Source organism: Delphinapterus leucas, chromosome 8, assembly GCF_059928025.1.
Source record: "Delphinapterus leucas isolate spDelLeu-1000000601 "Yukka" chromosome 8, BTC_Dleu_Yukka2, whole genome shotgun sequence".
NCBI classification, from domain to species: Eukaryota; Metazoa; Chordata; class Mammalia; order Artiodactyla; family Monodontidae; genus Delphinapterus; species Delphinapterus leucas.
In genome coordinates this window covers 66,253,501-66,261,042 of record NC_143136.1, presented here as the reverse complement: position 1 = coordinate 66,261,042, position 7,542 = coordinate 66,253,501, and positions in this window count along the sequence as shown.

Here is a 7,542-nt window from a genome sequence, read left to right as displayed (position 1 = left end):
CCTTTTAAGAGTGAAATCTCGATTTCCCCCATTCCCGTGGGATTCCTGAAATTAAACCCCACTGGCCTTCAAAGTCAAATACTCTGGGGTTCATCTTCGCTGTGCAAGACCCTTGGGCTGGGGAGCCCAACGTGGGGCTCAGAACTCTCACTCTTTTGAGAGAGCCTCTGCAATATAGTTGTTCTCCAGTTTATGAATCACCCACCTAGGGGTATGGGGCTTGACTATATTGCCTGTCTGCCCCTCCTACCCATCTCGTTGTAGTTTCTTCTTTATGTCGTTAGTCGTAGAGGATCTCTTCTGGTAGGTTCCGGTCTTTTTCATCAATGGTTCTTCTGCAAATAGTTGTGATTTTGGTGTGCTCGTGAGAGGAAGTGAGCTCAGGGTTTCCCTACTCTGTTACCTTGGCGAATCTCAGGGCTGGTTTTTGGAGCCAGATCTTTCCACTATCAATATTAGAAGGTAAAGATGATGACGTCAAACCTGCAACTTCTTCTTCTTTTTTTTTTTTTTTTTTTTGCGGTACTCGGGCCTCTCCCTGTTGTGGCCTCTCCCGTTGCGGAGCACAGGCTCCGGACGCGCAGGCTCAGCGGCCACGGCTCACGGGCCCAGCTGCTCCGTGGCATGTGGGATATTCCCGGACCGGGGCACGAACCCGTGTCCCCTGCATTGGCAGGTGGACTCTCAATCGCTGCGCCACAAGGGAAGCCCCAAACCTGCACCTTCTCTCCAGAGTAATCTATGTATCATTAAGTGGTAACACATTATATCAAAGGAATATATGCTTCCAGTATTGGAATTTTAATCATTGACAAATATCCTTAGGAGAGCTTTTGTGTTTTTCTCCCTTTTAAAGCAGAGAAGGGAGATAGGGATAGGATGGCAGGTTGTTGAGGTAGAGAGTAGTTTGAAGGAAAGGAAATCAATCCTCTCTTGCCAAAGGCCTCCCACTTTATTTGTAGTTAATGACTCTACCTGTGGTTCAAGACTTCTGTGGAAAAATTGTTAATGAGTGTGGATTGTTGTAAGTGAGAAAATAGAAATTTACGAATCTTAACCTTTATCTATGTATCTACCTACACATATGTATGTGTGTGTTATAAATTTGCCACTAAAAATATCAAGCATCCATGGGGACAGTTATCTGTCTCACTAGGTAAGATATTACTATCTGTCAAGGCAAAGGGCCTGGAGTGCTGGGAAATGGAGTGGGGTGGCTTCATGGCATAGCAGGAGAACTCCCACGATTGATGAAGGGTCTTCAGCTGAGTCACTTCCCATAGCACAACCACATTCAGTTGAGTGGTTGAAGCCCTCGAGTATGCCACCTGAGATTCAGCCATTTCAAGGGCCAATTCCACTTAGAATGCCAAGAAAAATGCCTCTATATCTCGCTTACCTGCACAGAGCCCAAGGAGCTGCTCTAAATGAAAAGAAACATCTTCCTTTCCAACCTGAAAAGAGCTAGCTAAGAGTAGGCCAGTCATTCTCCCTACACTTGGTTTTCTCTCTTACTTCCTAATCAAAGGAAGTTGGAAAATCTAGGAGCACTAAAGACATTTTTTCTCCTAGTCTTGGGATAAAATGATCTGCTATGGAGGAATGGTAAAAGGAATGAAACCTATTAAGGGCTTTAGAATGAAACCAAATATGTGAAAACTTCTTAGCACCAGCTGGTTATTCTTTCTGGGATTGGCCTGAAATTCAATTAATCTTTGAAGACAGAACTTCATTTGGTCTCCAGGATGAGAAAAATCTGGGCTCATTCATTTCTTTATTCAACATAATTCATTAATTATTTCAACAAATATTTACCGATGAACTTGGAGGTAGCACAGCACTTCCATGTCCTTTTGTTGCATGTTAGCTCAGAAAGTGAGTGGGAGACTAACTCTGACAATCCAATGCCTGACACCAAGAAATTAGAAAATCGAAACAGAGATGGGATTTGGTTTTTGTTTCCTCCCAGTGTTTTGAGAAGTCCCTGTCCCTCCTCCCAGCTGAATTTCCTGATGAAGTTATAGAAGTTTCATTGTGCGACGACTAGGGAATTCCTGGGTCCTTAGACCTTTAGAAGAAATGATCAGGGCCATGGGTCACCGTGGTTCCCACATGCTTGTAGTAAAAAGCTTTGAGTGGGGAGGTTAGGGAACCATTTACTTCCTGAGCTTCAAGTTCCTCAGGTTTCAAATGGGCATCACAACAAAACAAAACCGACTTCATTTCACAAAGAGTTGTAGATACCTTCCACCAAGAACCTGTTTGTCACATGTGAGATAATACATCCAAAATCACTAGGTCAGAAACTTGAACCAAGTACTGTCTAGTTCAATTTATAAGGAATCAAAAGTGTCACATGATAGTGTCCAGCAAAATGCTTCACCAATTCACAGGGTGAGATGATTTGTTTCTCCCTGGAGCTCCCCACCACTCAGGGCCTATTGGAGGTGTTTTGAGAAATGATGTTACAACAGTAAAATCAGGTGGCTCAGCCTAGCCTTCTTCTTAGAGTCAAGCCCTAGAGATGCCCCTTAGTGTTTTTGCTGGTGAGAAAGAAAAACAAGTTCATGGAGAGTTAAAGCCTTACTCTCCTCTTTTGATAAAGACATTTGGCAAAAATCACCATACAGTTCCACAAGCACTAGTCATTGAGGGATCTAAATCACTGAAAAATGGGAAAACCTGTTGATACAAGTTTCCTGACTTGGACTGACCAGTCTGGCTCTTCCACCTACTCTGGCTGCTGGTTCTCAAAGATGTAAATTTTCAGGGGTGTGCTTAGGTCATGTTTAGCTTTAAGCATATTGAATAGCCCCACCGTTTTGACAAAATTGAGGAAATGATTTGTATGCGTTTGTCTATTGTATCTAATGGGAAGAGAGACAGCAAGCTCCATGATAGCAAGAACTGTGTTGTGCCTGGTGCATCACAGGTGCTCAGTAAGTGAATAAATAAGTAAATGCCAGCAAAAACCTGAGACAAGATTAATGTGATTATATTTGGGGAATTTTTTTAACACCTTTATTGGAGTATAATTGCTTTACAGTGTTGTGCTGGTTTCTGCTGTATATCAAAGTGAATCAGCTATATGTATACATATATCCCCATATCCCCTCCCTCTTGCGTCTCCCTCCCACACTCCCTATCCCACCCCTCTAGGTGGTCACAAAGCACCGAGCTGATCTCCCCATGCCATGCAGGTGCTTCCCACTAGCTAGCTATTTAACATTTGGTAGTGTGTATATGTCAGTGCTACTCTCTCACTTCGTCCGAGCTTACCCTTCCCCCTCCCTGTGTCCTCAAGTCCATTCTCTACGTCTTTATTCCTGTCCTGCCCCTAGGTTCATCAGAACCTTTTTTTTTAGATTCCATATATATGCATTAGCATATGGTATTTGTTTTACTCTTTCTGACTTACTTCACTCTGTATGACTGACTCTAAGTCCATCCACGTCACTACAAATAATTCAATTTCGTTTCTTTTTATGACTGAGTAATATTCCATTGTATATATGTGCCACATCTTTATCCATTCATCTGTCGATGGACACTTAGGTGCTTTCATGTACTGGCTATTGTAACTAGTGCTGCAGTGAACATTGTGGTACATGACTCTTTCTGAATTATGGCTTTCTCAGGGTATATGCCCAGTAGTGGGATTGCTGGGTCATATGGTAGCTCTACTTTTAGTCTTTTAAGGAACAGCCATACTGTTCTCCTGGACCGGGGCACGAACCCGTGTCCCCTGCATCGGCAGGCGGACTCTCAACCACTGCGCCACCCGGGAAGCCCCAATTTAACGTATCTCTTGAACATCTTTCCATGGCAATACATATCCATCTATCTCATTTTTAAACACCTTCTAGGAAGTCATTTAAACATTTTTACTAATTAATTATTGTAAAATTATTTGTAAAACAAAGGAGATTGTCCTTAAAATAATAGTAGAAGCAACTTCTTGGCATTGTGAGGATTCCATTAGATAATTCAGGAAAGTGCTTAGCAATAAGTCTGCTACACAGTGAGTGATCAATAAATATAAATATTAACTGTTAAGAATTGATAATAATATAATTAAAGTTGACCATTTTTTGGACCTCAGTCTCAATAAATTGCTATTGTCAGAAAAGTGGTTTTATATATATATGTTTTATATATATATATTACTCACTATATATAATATTACTATAAAATATTACTATGTATAATATTCTTCATCTTATACTTTCATTTTAAAGACCCCATCTGGGCTCCGTTGTATGGAGGAAGTGGGCGTCATGTTCTGGAAGGATTCTCAGACTCTCCAGGATCGGCCCAGCCGTGACTACCCAGTTCAGTGCCAAAACTGAACAAAAAACACAGTCCATCCATCTGCCAGCTGGTGAGGCAGCGAAGAAGGCATTTAGCTTCTAGGGCATTTGGGAACTTGAATGCTTGTAGGAAGGAGAGACGCCTGCTGGGTGGAGCTCACTGGGCCTTTGAGACCAGTGGGGATTTAAATAAGTCAAATTACTCCTGAATAGCTGCCAGGCAACCAGTGACACAGCCTGACCTGGGGAGATAAATCACAGGGGTATCTGGGCTTTCAAGAAGGGGATTGACTGCTGATGGAGGGCTCTGGGGCAGAGGAAGGGCTGTGACAGGAGCTATCAGTCAGAAGAGGAAAATGATAAATTTACCTTAATAGATGGTAGACTTCTCCTTGTAAATCTGATAATTTTGCCAGTACCCAAATGTTTTAAGTGTAATTACATCAGAGCCTGAAAAAAGACTAGGTAAGGGGAAAAAATGAAATAGAAATATCTGAAAATATACAAATGTATAATCCTACTTTCAAAAATGTTAGGTGCTCAGGTAAATTAAAATAAAATAAATCCAAGAGCACCTTACTTCCTATACTGGAGCGCTCAGGAATTTACATGGATCTGAGGTGGGTTGTGACAGCAAACAAATCACCGCCTCATCCTCTTCCACCACATTTCTGATATCTTGTGAAGCTGGAGCTTTGAATGGTCCTAACTGGATCAGAAATAACACCAGACTCAGTACCATCGTATACTTTTTCCTCTCTGTCCAAGGGCATCTGAGGCCCTGAATCCAACCCTCACTGCTCTTGAAAAGCACTTGTGCCTTGAAGAAAAGACACCTTTCTGTAAAGCATCCACCAGAAGGGGGAGCCTTTTAATAATTCACACAAAGATTTTGCTAGTGGAGGTCTTACCTGGATTGGCTGGCTGACCTGGGCTTGGATCTCAGCTAAAGTGTCCTCCAGCACCATCATTTCTGTTTATGTAATGTCATTCTCAATCATAGAATCATGGAATTTAGAAACAGTTAAACATCTTAGAAATGATAATCTCCAACTCATTTTATAAATGAGAGAAATGAGCCATAGAGAAGTAAAGAGTTCTAAGTTTAGATAGCTAATAGTAATTTTTATTCAACATTATAATCTTTTATGAGTTTGTTCATAAACTCATTTTTACTGATGCATTGCTAAAACTTAGGTACTTAATTTTTAAAAAATTTTATTGCAGTATAGTTGATTTACAATGTTGTGTTAGTTTCATGTGTACAGCAAAGTGATTCAGTTATATATATATATATTCATTCTTTTTCAGCTTCTTTGCTCATATAGGTTATCATGGAATATTAAGTAGATTTCCCTGTACTATACAGAAGGTCCTTGTTGGTTATCTATCTTATATATTGTAGTGTGTGTATGTTAATCCCAAGCTCCTGATTTATCCCTCCCCGCCCCACATTTCCTTTTTGGTAACCATGAGTTTGTTTTTAATATCTGTGAGTCTGTTTCTGTTTTGTAAATAAGTTCATTTGTATCATTTTTTTAAAAGTAGATTCCACATAGGAGTGATACCATATGATATTTGTCTTTCTCTTTCTGCCTTACTTAGTATGATAATCTCTAGGCCCATCCATGTTGCTGCAAATGATATTATTTTGTTCTTTTTTAGGGCTGAGTAATATTCCATTGTATACATGTACCACATCTTCCTTATCATTCCTCTGTTGAGGAATATTTAGGTTGCTTCCCTGTCTTGGCTATTGTAAATAGTGCTGCGATGAACATTGGGGTGCATGGATCTTTTCGAATTATGGTTTTCTCCTGATATATGCCCAGGAATGGGATTGCTGGATCATATGGTAGTTCTATTTTTAGTTTTTTCTTATGTACTTAATTGATTGAGGTTTAAGCTATAATTTCAAGCAGACGGGTGAAAATACAGGCAATCCTGCTTGCTGTTTAGGTCACAAAAAATGTTTGGTCCTTAGTATAGAGTTTTACATTCTGCTCTTTTACTACTATTCTAGGTTTTTAACTAAAATGTGGTCACTTCCTCTAAGAAGTTTTTCCTTTCCCCTCCAGAACAGTTTGGGTATTCCTCCTACATGCCTGCCCATCACCTTGGGCTTTCTGGCTGATAACATATGTGACACTATATTATAGTTGTCATTTATAATTTTGGTTCCCTGTAATCTGTAAGCTCTGTGAAGATGACTTATTGGGTATTTCTTTACACCATTGTATCCCCAGTATTTAAAATAGTGTTTGGAACTAGAAAGAGGGCTAAATAAACATCTGCAGAATGAAAGAGGAAAGGAAGCAGAAACAGACAGAGGAACTCACGTAGAAATTGGGATGAAAAAATGGAATTTATAAAAAGTATGTTTAGGAATATGAGTTAGAGGTAAAAATAAATGTAAAGAAAAACATAGTTTCCTAATTTGCTGGCTTGTTGAAATAAGCCAAGGGCAAGCCCATATGGCAAGGAGTTGCAGGTGGCCTCTAGGAATAGGGGTGGCTGCTAGGAGTTGAGGGCAACCCCCAGCCGACACTCAACAAGGAGCCAGGGCCCTCAGTCCTACAACTGCAAGGAAATGGATTCTGCCAACAACTTGAATGAACTTAGCAGTCCTTTCCTAGTTTAGCCTCCAGCTGAGAATTCAGCCCAGCTGACATCTTGCTTGCAGCCTTGTGAGACCCTAAGCAAAAGACCCAACTAAGCCATGCCCAGCCTCCAGACTCACAGAAGCTGTGAGATAATAAATGTGTGCTGTTTTATTAAGATATTAAGTTTATGATGATTCATGACACAGCAAGAAATAACTAATATAAGATGTTTGTTAGGTTATAAAGAAGCTATAAAAATAATTAATCCCCCACTGGGAGGGAGGGAGGAGGGAGGGAAGGAATATAGCCTTAGTTAAAGCTTCTGGATTTTATTTTTTGACTTAATTTGGTGATTTTAAAATCTGTGTAGAAGACATCCAAAGAAATTATCTTGTAAGATTTTTTTTAAATAGCAAACATCAAATATTTATCTGACCTGAGAGGGAATGTAAGAAATCTGACAACTCATTGCCACTAAGGTTTAAGGAAATTTATATGTGTGAATTCTATGAACACATAGGACTGGAAAAGAGCTTAAGAAGACAGGTGATCTAGTCAGAAAGAGAAAAACAAATACTGTATGCTAACACATATATATGGAATCTAAAAAAAAAAAATTGGTTCTGAAG